Source organism: Palaemon carinicauda, chromosome 2 (genome assembly GCF_036898095.1).
Source record: "Palaemon carinicauda isolate YSFRI2023 chromosome 2, ASM3689809v2, whole genome shotgun sequence".
Taxonomy (NCBI): Eukaryota; Metazoa; Arthropoda; class Malacostraca; order Decapoda; family Palaemonidae; genus Palaemon; species Palaemon carinicauda.
The window spans coordinates 187,719,111-187,733,449 of NC_090726.1; the positions used below are offsets into that span (position 1 = coordinate 187,719,111).

General features: G+C 49.0%; 1 protein-coding gene across 1 annotated transcript in view; it reads left to right on the top strand.

Moving 5' to 3' along the window:
- The window catches only part of PolE1 (DNA polymerase epsilon catalytic subunit 1), a 67,657-nt gene that overhangs the window by 9,551 nt on the left and 43,767 nt on the right, over window positions 1-14,339 (top strand). The window lies entirely within an intron of this gene.

Genomic DNA, 14,339 nt, shown 5'->3' on the forward strand with positions numbered 1-14,339 from the left:
ATTTTTTTGCAACGATCTCTACAAGACCATGCTCAATATAGGACCACAATCTACAAGAATGAATTCCACGAGCACGATAAATAATCTTGGCGATCACGATTGCTCTTGTACCCATCTCCACACTCACCATTGTCTCACGATCACCACAATCTTAAGTTCATAATCCCACCACACTCACAATCAACACCAAATGCAAGAGATACAGCACACGCACAAACATCTGCACACACGAGACTTGGGAAGCACACAGACGCACGACGACCATTTCCATGCTCTTAAGAGCCAGTACTCACATAAACACCTCCATGCTTATTATCACTGGCACCAACATTTAGCCAACAGCATAATGCCAGGTTCATGATCATTGAAGAGTAAGGCTCCTCATACTCTACCTCCAAAACCATGTTCTCTCACCGAAACCCAACTCTTACGGTCTGGTACAAAGTTATCAGTCGCAATACAAATCTGTAGACTGGCTCATCTCATGGAAAAAGGACCTGCTTTAAGTCACCTGCTTGAAAGCTTTGAATAGGGAGATTCAAGAGTGAGAGGAAACCGGAACCCTCTGTCCTGTGAACCTGACTCCCCTGAAGCCCGATCTCTTGTTCCTGTACAGTCTTGTCGTTTACCCGACTAACGAGACTGTCCAACTTGCTGAGACTGGTCTGACTCTCAAGACTACTCCACAGGTTTAGTCTGTAGTGATCTTCCCAGGAAGAGAGATCGCACCTCCTGATGAGAGTCGCCAAAACACCATCATGAGAAGGAGCAAGGAAAGGGGCTAGTTCTCAGCAAACTTCAGAGCAGTGAGATTTCAGAAGTTCCCACAATATCCTTTCTTTGTCAAAGGAGAGATATGCTGAGAATGATTTCTTGTATTGTTCAGTATCTTGCTCTCTCTCTTTCACCCTTCAGAATCTAGAACACATAGTGTCGCCTTGACTTTACAAGACAAGAGAGGCCAACACATTTTGATTCAGTTCAACAATCACCGACCTGTTCTTCAACTGCTGAGTACCAACCTAGCACCATTCTTGGTTTAATGAGGGATCACTCCAAAGGAAGGACAAACTTTCAGTAGTTTAGTCGAGTCCTCCCTTTGAGTTAGAGGTGAGGATTCTTGGGACGTGGGAGACCCATGTGTCTCATATTAAGGCCAACTGCCACCTGAGAAAGAAAATCCTGAGACAGCGTCCACCTTCCTCAAGGTCTTGTCCCTCATAAGGGAATTTAACGATCTCAGAGACCCCTCAATAGAACAAATTGTGGGCTGGGTGAGGGCTATTGACTGATCGCTCCAGTGCCCCTCAAGGGTCAAAACTCACCCTTGAAATTCTGCGATCAGTTCTTACACAGAGAGCCCTGGTCGTAGTGAAATCTCAGGTCTCCGGACCAAAGAATTAGCTCCGCTCAAGCTGCTCCACCAAGATCTTGCCTCCAGCCTTCTCTCTACAGTGGAGATTTTATTTGCCGGAAGAAGCGGTGCCATCGGCTCTTCCGAAAGATCCAGCAACAGCAGTGCTGACGACAGGCACCACTTTTGACAGACGAGGACACCTCGCTCTCAGCTTCGGAGTCTACGGCCATCGCCAGCTTGAAATTTACAAGCAGGATAGACCAATGGTCAAGAGCATTAAGATACTTTACTTCATCTCGGCATTTGCCAAGTCCTGAATCGTAGCAAGGAGCAAGCTTTCCTTACTGATGACACAACGCATGTATGATATTTTTAAGGTCTCATAATTTTGCTAGCCATTGCCTATTCACTTCAAGAAGGTATTCTGCTATTGCTTTGTCTGCCTTTAAGCCGGTGAGAATAAGTGATTGTTTGTTAGGGTTACCAATAACGCATGTAACTATCATACGTTCTGATATTAAGTTAAAAATAGCTCTTGATATTGAATTCACTTTACCATGGAACCCAAAGAGGAATTGTATATGTATATCTACCCAGGTGAGGATTTGAATCTGTTTCTGAATCAGTACATAAACTGACAGTTAACAACCATTTTGCTCTAAAGAGAGATCCAAGGTGATATTGACTTTGCTATACAGTAGGGTGATTTTGGGCCGCATTTTCCATGAAAAAAGGTGCGTCTTATGACAGGGGAAGTACGGTATTTCTGTCTTATTTAGGTTTTCTTAGCGTTGAAATTACTCTACCACTATGATATCCAATTGCCAAGTTTATAACATGGGGCTATTCTTGATAGCTTTGTCACTAAAACATGCGAGTAGCACAGTTTTTAACATTTAACTAAAGGTACCTCTTAATAATAGATTTGCACCACCTTGGGAATACCATATCCCAAGGAGAACCACGTGAATATGATAAGTGCATCTAATCAGTCCAGGATTTGAACCCATGTCTCTGCATCAATAGAAAAATAAACTTATCTATTTGACTGTCAATGGCGATACTAGTTTATTCTTTTGTTCATGTTTCAATATATATCAGATACTTTTAATCAAAATTAACTCTCCTCCACCATGATAGCCATTTTCTAAGTTTGTTCTGGCAGCTATTTATAATTTTTGTTTGTTCCAACACGAATACTTACCTCGAACTACTTTCTTAGGAGTTACCTGTAATCTCCTCTCTACCGACCAGAGTTTTGTGTAGGATACTCTAAAACCCGTTTTCTATGAAGGCCTACCTCGGGCATTAGAGAATGTGCCCCGAGGGTAGGCTTTGCGCTAGGTTGAGGTCCGCTTGGGTCGTTCACGCCAGTAAGTTCTCTGGTCGCGACGTGTCACCACGTCGCTCTCGTTCTCTCTCGACCCTTTGTGTGCGCCGCGTGTGTCCCACGTGTTTACCGCGTGGTAACTTGTACTTATCCCTTGTGTTCCTGTGTGTTCACTTTCCGCCCTTGTGCTTCTCCAGTGTACAGTATTCCTTGATTCCCTGCGTTCCTGTGTCTTGTGTTTGTGCGTTATGGAGCAAATCCGCCGTTGTCCTGGGCCTAGAGCCGGTAAATCGTGTGGAGCGTTCCTCTCCAAACCTGAAGTGGACCCTCACTCCCTTTGCTCTTCCTGTAGGGGCAAAGTTTGTTCGTCGTCGGATACGTGCCCCGAGTGTGTTGGTTGGAGTGATATCCAGTGGGTACGTTACGGCACGAAGAAGAGAAAATCGTCGAAACGTTCGCCCAGGAAGGCTAGTGTTTCTTCGCCGCTACCGTCGCCCAGTGAAAGGTCCGACGGGGCTTCTGTCTCGCCTTCCCCTACCCAGAGTAGGGGCCGAGGTAAGTCCATCGTGGGGAAAGAACCGAGCGTTCTTCCCCAGGAATCTGGTGAATGTGCAGTGGGGATTGCGGGACCTTCTCGGGCTAGTGAGGAGCCCGGTAGTGCTGTGTCAGGGTGCTCTGGAGACACTGCCCTTGTGCTTGGGGGGCACGTTTCCTCTGATGACCCCTTGTGGGGTAGTAACGTTGTTTCTGTGTCTTCGCCCCCTTCGTGGGCCTGTGTTTCAGGTTCTTCGGCAGGAGGCGACAACCAGGGTAAGTCAGGTTCCGCAGGGAGTGATGCCTTCGGGTGGAAGCTTCCTAAGACACCAGGTAGGTCCCCTATGTGAATGGAAGAGGGCCTGGATTCCTGGTTCCCTAGTGTTGGGCGCCATACCTCGTTCCCAACACCGCTCACGGAAGTTCCCGAAGAATTCCTGCAACCTTCTACCTCGGGTATGCAACGAGTCGCGAAGTCCCCCGCGGTCCCCGCTCCCGCCCGCCGTACGGTAAGTGCAGTGACGTCGGGCTCTTCAGAGGAGTCTTTCTCGTCGGGTGAAGAAGCCAGGAGGAAGCATCGACGTCGGAGGGAGCGGTCCAGGAGCAGGCGTTCCCGCTCAAGATCGCGTTCCAGATTCAGCAGGAAGCGCTCCCGTTCTCCAAGAAGAAAACACAGGAGGAGTAGGTCACCCGATGGCGACTGGGTTTTCGTACCCCGTAAGGCAGAGATACGGTGTTCCCCGGACCGGCGGTCCAAGGATTTCTCGCCAAGGAGACCGTCCTCCAAGCACGGTTGTTGACCCTCGCAGGCAGATTCGCGAGAAGGACTCTACATGCAGGCATAAGACCGCGAAGCCTCCGGTTCACCCCGCCCAGCGGGGGGAACCGCGCTTCCTTACGGGCAGCCTGGCCGAACCAGCCCAGCTGGTGCGGCCCTCGGACCGGAAGGAACGGTTCCCGCTGTCGGGTCAGCCCACGGGATCCGAGTCCTCGTCCCCTAGAGAACTTCAGCGGACACTAGTCCTCGCTGGGTCGGCGATGCCTGTGCTAACCCCCGCCCCTGGTGCGGAAGCCTCCGCTGGGGAAGACTAGTACCTCGGCAAGGGAGTGCCTGTTGTGTCAAGAGCAAGGTGCCCGGTGGGAGTGCCCGGTGACCCGGCTCCCCGGGCTCAAGCCGAGGCTTCGGCTGACGGTAGGGAGGGTTCCCCGACGGAGGACTCGGCCTATAGAAGAGTGATTGGCCTTATCAGATACATCACAAAATAGAAGAACCGGCAGCTACCGACGAGGACTATTGGAGGTCCAGCCTTATACGGTTGATGCAGGCCCCTACCCAGCCTAAGACCTCCCTGGCTCTTCCTCTAGCCCGGGATCTCATCCTGGTACAGGAATACGTGAATAGAGTGGTGGCAAGTAATGCCGAAGCCCCCAAGACTCAGAGTTCTTCTAAGTTACTCCAGGGGCTCAAGACGCAGGGCAAGGTCTATGTACCAGAAGGACGTCGACCGGGAGCCTTCAAAGTAGAACCTTCTCTTGACATCCTGGGCCAGGGCGTCTCGGAGGACAGAGCCTCTTCAGCCCCAGTTTGTTTTTCTCCCTCGGAGGCCGCGATGATGGAGGAAATGTCGAGGGACCTGGTGCACGTCTCCTCTTGGCTAGACTGGTGAGCTTCCACCTTAGTAGGGGTGCAAGCCACGTTTGATCCTACGGACCCGGAACAGCAAAACCTCCTGAGGGAACTTATCACCTCCGGGGGCAAGACGCTTAAGTTCCTGACATACCAATCTCTCGCCCTGACAGCGAATTGGGTACTCCGCAAGAGGGACACCATCCTGGCAAAGGTGTCCCGAAAGGTCCCAGACAGGGAGGCGCGGGCCATGAGGAGCCTTCCCTAGTGGGGTGACTCCTTGTTCCCCTTAAAGGACTTAGAAACCATTATGGAGAAGGTGTCTAAGAGAAAAGAATTAAGCACCCCCAGGCCTACGCCTACAAGGAGACCGCCCTACAAGAGGTCAGTCTCAGACAGTGCCGCGACGTCTCAGGCCTCTCCTAGCATGACGAAGAGAGAAGCTCCTTCTTCCTCCTGGACCTCAGCACCTCAGCCCCCCCCGTAGGGGAGCCCCAGCAGCTTCAGCCTCCTTTAGGACAGGTTATTCTGCCTCCAGGAGAGGCCGTTCAGGCCGCTCCTCCAGAAGGAGATAGAGTGGGAGGCCCCCTATCCCTGCCCAAGCCTCAGGTTGGGGGATGCTTCAGACTATATTGGCAAGCATGGAAAGCTCACGGAGCGGAGCCCTGGACAGTGTCCGTACTGAAGGAGGGCTACAGGTTACCGTTCTTAGCAGAACCACCCCCTCTAATTCCGGCCATCCGGTCGGAGTGGCTGGTCCCCAAGGATCCATTGAAGAAGACCGCCCTTCAAGAGGAAGTGTCCTCCATGTTGGAGAAGGGCGCCATGGAGGAGGTTCTCCACCCAGGCCCGGGTTTCTACAGTCGTCTGTTCCTGGTAGAAAAAGCGACGGGGGGGGGGGTTGAGGCCGGTTATAGATCTGTCGGCTCTCAACAAGTTCATAAAGAAGACAGACTTCAAAATGGACACTCCGAAGTCAGTCCTACTGTCCTTGAGGGAGAAAGATTACATGATGACCATAGACCTCAAGGACGCCTACTTCCAAATTCCGGTCCACCCCTCGAGTGGAAAGTTTCTCCGGGTGAAATGGGGTTCCCAGATCCTGCAATTCAAGACCCTTTGCTTCGGATTGTCAACAGCGCCCCAGGTATTCACGAGAGTCTTCACGACGGTCTCAGTGTGGGCTCACGAACGAGGCATTCGCCTCATCCGATACCTGGACGACTGGTTGCTTCTTTCCTCCTCGAAGGACCTCTTGAAGGAGCAAGGGATGAAACTTCTCCAGTTTTGCAAGGATCTGGGTATCGTGATCAACCCGGAAAAATCAAACCTATCCCCCTCCACCAGAATGACCTACTTGGGGATGACGCTAGATACCCTGCTGGGAAAAGCTTTCCCTTCAGAAGACAGAATAAACAATCTCATGGAGATCATTCGCCCGTTCCTATCGGGGCGCCCCAGGAGAGCGAAGGACTGGCAAAGACTAATAGGGCATCTGGTGTCGTTGGAGAAACTGGTTCCCCAGGGGAAAATCAGACTCAGAGCCGTCCAATGGAACCTGAAGAACCTCTGGTGCCAATTGGACTCGCAACAAGTACTAATCCCAGTTCTACCAAACACGAGGCCCTCCCTGGAATGGTGGCATTGCCGGTCGAACTCGCTCAAGGGGATGCCCTTCGCGCGAACGAGCCCCCCGAGTTACTGCTGTTCACAGACGCCTCCAACCAGGGATGGGGAGCCCATCTCCTCGACGAGACAGCGAGAGGAACCTGGATGGACGGAGAAAGGGATCTACACATAAATGTCCTAGAGTTGAAGGCAGTCCAGAAGGCTTGCCTACACTTCGCAGATCTACTAAGGGGAAACACTGTGGCGTTGATGTGCGACAACGCCACAGTAGTAGCGTACATAAAGAAGCAAGGAGGTTTGAAGTCAAGGGAGTTGTGCGATCTCACCATAAAGATTCTAGATTGGGCAGAAACGAACCAGGTTGTGTTATTAGCAAGGTTCATCCCCGGGAAAAAGAACGTGCTGGCCGACGGTCTCAGCAGGGTGGGCCAAATAGTAGGGACAGAGTGGTCCCTCCTTCCAGAGGTAGCCAAGCTCATCATCCAACGTTGGGGTTCCCCGGTGATGGACCTCTTTGCAACCAAACTGAACGCTCAACTTCCCGTATATTGTTCTCCTGTACCAGATCCGAAGGCAGCCTTGGAGGATGCCTTTCAGCACAGTGGGACAACCTAGACGTGTACGCTTTTCCCCCCTTCATGTTGATAAGGCAAGTACTCAACAGAGTAAGGACGGCCCGAAACTTAAGGATGACTTTGGTAGCGCCCTGGTGGCCGGAGAGAGAGTGGTTCGCAGACCTAAAAGACCTGGCGAGTCAACCTCCGTGGCCACTTCCCGACAGGTCAGACCTTCTACACCAACCACATTTTCTCAGATTTCACGACAACCCACAGTCTCTGCGTCTTCACGCCTGGAGACTATCGAGTGACTCCTGAAGAAGGAAGGGTATTCATCAGCTACTGCTAAGAGGATGTCGCTATACCTGAGAAGATCTTCAGCTGCGGTCTACCAAGCTAAGTGGGCCTCCTTCACGAAGTGGTGCGCTTCGAGGCACATTAAACCCCTCAAAGCCTCGGTCCCAGACATAGCGGATTTTCTGGTATATCTCAGAGACAAAATGGGAATGTCAATCCCAGCCATAAAAGGGGTACGGGCCGCCTTGGGCCTAGTCTTCCTCCTGAAGGGCATCGACCTGGGTTCCTCTAGGCACATCTCGATGCTTGTCAAGAGCTTCGAGCAGTCCTGCCCCCCACAAGCAGCTAGGGTGCCTCAGTGGGACTTAGCTAAGGTCCTGAAAATGTTGAGTGGCCCCCCCTTCGAACCTTTGAAAGATATCCAAGACAGGGATCTCACTCTCAAGACAGTCTTCTTGCTAGCCTTGGCTTCCGCTAAGAGAGTAGGAGAGATCCATGGGCTGTCTTATGACGTCTCTCATTCGAGGGGGTGGAAAGAAATATCTTTCAAGTTCGTTCCTTCTTTTGTGGCGAAGACCCAGAACCCAGCTGTCTGGGATCCTAAATTCGAAGGTTTCTCCATACCAGCCATCCCTAAGACGGGTAATGCTGAGGATTTAAAATTGTGCCCGGTCCGTGCCATTAGAAAATACCTGGAAAGAACGGCTCATCTCCGGCCAGGCATCAAGAGCCTCTTCGTCTCCACGGGTGTTATTAAGAAACAAGTATCCAAGAACACCATTTCCTTCTGGTTGAGACAAGTTATTGCCAGGGCCTACAAGGAAGAAGATCTGGCCGTGCCAGGCGTCCCCAGACCTCATGACATCAGAGGTCTGAACACGTCCTTAGCCTTTGAGAAAAACATGGCAGTGGGTCAGATCCTTCGGGCAGGTACCTGGTCTATCCAGTCGACTTTTACTGCCCATTACCTCAAGGACTACTCGAGGAAGTCCTTAGACGGGTTCTCCATTGGGACAATCATCTCCGCTCTCCAAGTGATTTAACGGTGAAAGCCCCAGGCTCAATCGCGGATAGCAAACCGGGAGACACAGGTTCGTTTCCTTTCATCCTATTCCCAGTTTTTCCCTATCCTCATCGGAGATAACCCTCTTGTACCATTGGATAACACGTTCTCCGCAATTACGTTACTGGATGCAACATCAGAAGAAGTTTTTCAAAGGGTGAGTACTTAGACACTAACGTGAGCTCTTTCTGTAGTTACCCTCTCGTCCGTTTTCTAGTATGTACCGTTATACCTAGGCCTCTTGGCTTCCGCTTACTGGGTCTGTAGGTCAGAAAAGCACTCCCGCCTCCTAAAGTGTAAGTCTCCTAAGAAAGTAGTTCGAGGTAAGTATTCGTGTTGGAACAAATAAAAAATTTTCAATATTTAACTTAGCCGGTGATTATATAGCTGCAACTCTGTTGCCCGACAGACAACTCTACGGTAAAAACTCGCCAGCGATCGCTACACAGGTTGCGGGTGTGCCCAACAGTGCCATCTGTCGTCCAGATACCCAGTACTCAATGTAAACAAAGACTCAATTTTCTCTCTGTCGAGCTATCGACAAGACGTACTTACTCTCTGTTGCTAAACTGGAGTTTTTTCACAACTAATTGGTGAAGTACTTTATTCTAGTTTTGAGCTTTCGCTATGCAGGTGTTTTATCTTCATCTTAAATCTTGAATTCGTTTTGGATAGATTTAATTATGGTGACAAAGAGAGTATGGGCTTTCTTTCACTTTTAAATGGCCGACCCTTCCCTTAGACGGAAGTGTGTTTAGGCTTTTAGTAATTATATCACGTTATAGATTTTCCTCTATATATTTTATATCTCTCCGCCTTTATTAGGCCTCTTCGATTAACTTTCCATTTATTATAAACATATAAAAATAATTTTAATGTTTTGTTTATATAGACCTTTCCTGAGAGTAGGCGGTCCTAACTTGGAAACCGAAGTTAATCAACGTTGAGCCCTTTATATCGTAATTAGCTTTTAAAGAGCTAAGGATTTAAAACTTTTTAAATGTAATATTTTATGAAAGAATTTCTTTGATAGTCTTCGTACTGTTTTCAAAGATGAACTAACGTTTAGTTTATTTATGCTACGCAGTTGTTGACGTTCAACATGCGCTCTATCGTTACGATAGAGAGAGAGTGTATCACGGTTTCACTTTGCAGTAAGAGTAAATCGATTCTGACGTTTTGTTCATTCTTTCTTAGCTTAAATGTTTTAAATTCTATTTTAAAGGAACTTTTTATTTGAAAAACCTTTCAGTTTTTTCCTTTAGTCAAATAACATGTTTTTTTGACGAAATATAATTGGGCTCTTCTCTTAGGTGCGAAATCAAGAGAGAAAGAGAGAGAGAGATAGAGACGGAGGGAGAGAGAGGAGAGAAAACGTTCCGTTCAAGCGGGTAACGTTGTTCTCGAGTTACTCTCGTCCCTAGTCGCTGTACGGGGAGGAAGGATACAACGTTTTAGTTTTTTATTCTCGTCCCCAGGCTATGTGCGGTGAGAGATTGAAAACGTAGTTATATGAACTAGTGTTTAGTCTCTTTCCCAGCCACTGATTTTTTTTTTTATCTTAAAATATGTTTTCTGTTTTTTGCTGGTATTAATGAGCTTGCATTATACGACTGATTTCGCAATTACTACCTTTTAATGAAGGGTAGAATTGCGTGTTTCAGGTAGAAATCAGTAAAAGTTTCGATTTCAGTGAAATAAGTGCAAAACAGAAAATCGAAGTGATAAAGTGATATGCGCAAAGTGTTACAGTGTTGCGTCCGAGGGTTCGTCTGTTCGTGCCTTTCGTTCACCTAGTCCGGGACCTCTTACATGCTCCCAAGCCCAGGGGAGAAGTAATGTCAAACGACTTATGGGTTCGAGAGGCCTTGACCAACGAACAGACGTTTTCCCTCTATGGTATCGGGTGTATCTTACCAAGATCTCCCCTACCATAAAACGAGAGAGACGTTATTTCTCCTCGTCATCCGAAGGCTTTTCGCATAAGAAACCTGTCACAAGGTTTCGAAGCCCTTAAGCGAAAGTCAGTCCTTTCAGGACAGGTCCAGCGTCTTGGTTACAACCATTAGGACAGCTCTGACCCTATGCAGTCATCGGATAACTGCTCGCCGCCTAACAAAAGCGTAACACAGACTCCGAGAGAGTTTTTTTGTAGGCAAAGTGTTGCGGTCACAGACGTTACCCTCGTCTCTTACCACAACCATTTCCGTTGATCCTTAATGGGTTGTATGGCAAGACATGCAGTATATGCTTGCCTCCCTTATGGAAGACTATTCTGCCGATTAGTCCGTTGAGTCTAGCCGTTTATCTCATCGATATCCTGGCTTTCAGCCAACCTAACGTTCCTTTGTGCTTACTGTTGACGTTGGCGTAGCTTAGTCACGTCAGTCAGGTTGTTTAGAACCACACTCGATGCGGTCTCGTGTGGTTTTTCAGCCGCATTTGGACGTTAGGCCACTTGCTGATGCTCCTGTTGACGTTCAAGACGTTCACTAACAATCGGAGTTGACTTGTTTTGACGCTGTGCGTCAACCTCCGCATTCTAGAGTTGTTTTGACTGCTCAGTCTAGGCAGTCAAAGCAGTCTCGAGTGGACGCTGTGCGTCCTCACGCACCTGTTGTGGTTGACAGTTCAGTTGTTGACAGTTCACAGACTGTCAAGCAGTTACATGACGTTGCGTTCTGGTCCGCTACTAATGCACCAGTGATTGTGGACTCTGCTTGTAAAGCATTGCCACCACGGTAGGTCTCTCCCTTGCTTGAGACTCAGCTTTTATCGGACAAGGTTCCTGTAGATGAGGAAGTTGCTGTTCCCCCTCCTACTGATATTCCCTTGAGGACTCTGTCAGATGGAGAGGAGCCTAAAGCTGCTTAGCCTCCTATGGACTTTAATTAAATCATGATGATTTTTTTAAGGATCTTTGTCCGGATCTTTTTGTAACTGCTGCTCCTCGTTCGCCTAAACGTCAGAGCTTACACTAGGCCTAGCTACTTCGAAGCCGTTGTTTTTAAGCTAGTGCTCTCTCGCTCTCCTAGAGAGCTTTACGTTGGCTAGGCGACTGGTTTTTCACCAGGAGGAGTTTGGGGGATACAGCCTTTGCTTTCCCTTCTTTTAAACTGGTTTATAGAGCGAGAGTCTGATATGACACGAGAGAAGTTCTCGGCTTGGGAGTTCATGCCTCTGCCCAGATAGACTTCTCAATTCTCGTAGACTCTCCCTGGCGCCTGGCCAGGAGACGCTCCAAGTTGTTTGCAGGTCAACTTCACAGCTGTTTTCGAGCCTTTGAAGTTTTGCTGTACAATTATGTCACGCATAACAAGGCTTTCAGGGATGGTAAACGGTACCGCCTCAGTCGCTAACCCCGTCTGTTGCCACACCTGCTCCCGTAGACCCTAAATGGGCTTTGCTGCAAGACATGCAGTCCAAGCTTGCGTCCTTGATAGAGGACTTTAATGCGGAGAAGGTTGCTACCGAACCTTCTGGCCAACAACCTTCCAACCGGTCGGTTGTGCGCCCTGTTGACGCTGAGGTAACCTACTCGCGTCCGCCAGTTGAGGTGGTTCCTCCACCGATGGGACCCAGTGTGGGTTGCCAGCCGCACGTTGACGTTAAGCGATGCTCGGAGGTGGTTGTTGACGTTCAGGACGTTCAACAACCAGCAGAGGTGACTTGTTTTGACGCAGTGCGTCAACCTCAGCAACCCGGTAGGGTGTTGACTGCACAACCCAGACGGTTTAGACAGTCTCGGGTTGACGCTGTGCTTCCTCGCGCACCTATGGTTGTTGACAGTTCACAGACTGCAGCAGTTCCATGATATTGCGTCCGGCTCCGTCACGCATCCACCAGTGCGACCGGACTCAGCGAGCCAGACGTTGCCCACTCCGTTGCCGTTTCCTCATCAGTTTTCGGATGAGGAACCCTCTGATGAGGACGTTGCGGAACAACAAGACGATCAGCCCCCAGAATAGATCAAGCCCTGCTATCCATCCAGAAGATGCTGAAGAAGGAACGCTGCTCAGTCAGGCTGTGGATGAGTCTGGTAGGGACGCTGTCATCCGTGGAACAATTTGTGTCACTAGGAAGACTACACCTCCGTCCTCTTCAATACCATCTAGCTTTTCACTGGAAAAAGGACAAGACGCTAGAAGCGGTCTCGATCCCGGTTTCCGAAAAGATAAAGTCTTGTCTGACTTGGTGGAAGGACAATATCAACCTAAGAGAGGGTCTTCCCCTGGCTGTTCAGACTCCCAATCACGTTCTCTTCTCAGACGCATCGGACGTGGGCTGGGGCGCGACACTAGACGGTCGGGAATGCTCAGGACTGTGGAACTCGAGTCAGAGGAGCATGCATATCAACTGCAAGGAGCTGTTGGCAGTACATCTGGCCTTGAAAAGCTTCAAGTCTCTCCTTCGAGGCAAAGTGGTGGAAGTTAACTCGGACATCACCACGGCCTTGGCGTACATCTCCAAACAAGGAGGTACCCACTCACTGACGTTGTACGAGATCACAAGGGACCTGCTCATCTGGTCAAAAGGTCAAGACATCTCCCTAGTAACGAGGTTCATCCAAGGCGACTTGAACGTCATAGCAGATTGTCTCAGTCGGAAAGGGCAAGTAATTCCAACCGAATGGACCCTCCACAAGGATGTGTGCAAGAGACTTTGGGCCACTTGGGGTAAAACCATCCATAGATCTCTTTGCAACCTCGCTGACCAAGAGGCTTCCAATCTATTGCTCTCCAGTCCCGGACCCAGCAGCAATACATATAGATGCTTTCCTCCTAGATTGGTCACATCTGGATCTCTACGCAGTCCCACCGTTCAAGATTGTCAACAAGGTACTGCAGAAGTTCGCCTCTCACGAAGGGACAAGGTTGACGTTAGTTGCTTCCCTCTGGCCCGCGAGAGAATGGTTCACCGAGATACTTCGATGGTTAGTAGACGTTCCCAGTAGTCTTCCTCTAAGGGTAGACCTTCTACGTCAGCCACACGTAAAGAAGGTACTCCAAAGCCTCCACGCTCTTCGTCTGACTGCCTTCAGTCTATCGAAAGACTCTCGAGAGCTAGAGGCTTTTCGAAGGAAGTAGCCAGTGCGATTGCTAGAGCAAGGAGAGCTTCTTCCATTAGAGTCTACCAATCGAAGTGGGAAGTCTTCCGAGACTGGTGCAAGTCAGTTTCTGTATCCTCGACCAGTACCTCTGTAGCTCAAATAGCTGTTTTTCTCTTATACCTGAGAAAAGGACGATCCCTTTCAGCTCCCACTATCAAGGGCTACAGAAGCATGTTGGCATCGGTCTTCCGGCATAGAGGCTTAGATCTTTTCAAACATAAAGATCTGCAAGACCTCCTTAAGTCTTTTGAGACCACCAAGGAGCGTCGTTTGGCTACCCCTGGATGGAATTTAGACGTGGTACTAAGATTCTTCATATCAGACAGGTTGGAGCCGTTACAATCAGCCTCCCTGAAAGATCTCACTCTTAAGACTCTTTTCCTGGTATGCTTAGCCTCGGCTAAAAGAGTCAGTGAGATTCATGCCTTCAGCAAGAACATAGGATTTTCGTCAGAAAAAGCCACTTGTTCGCTACAACTTGGTTTTCTAGCCAAAAATGAGCTGCCTTCTCGGCCTTGGCCTAAATCTTTCGATATCCCCAGCTTATCGGAGATCGTAGGCAATGAACTAGAAAGAGTCTTATGCCCTGTTAGAGCTCTTAAGTTCTATTTAAAGCGTACTAAACCTTTACAAGGCCAATCTGAAGCTTTATGGTGTTCAGTTAAGAAACCATCCTTGCTTTTGTCAAAGAATGCTTGGTCAGACTTTATCAGATTGTTAATACGAGAAGCTCATTCACATCTGAGTGAGGAAGACCGAACTTTGCTTAAGGTGAAGACGCACGAAGTTAGAGCTGTAACAACTTCCGTGGCCTTTAAGCAAAATATATCTCTGC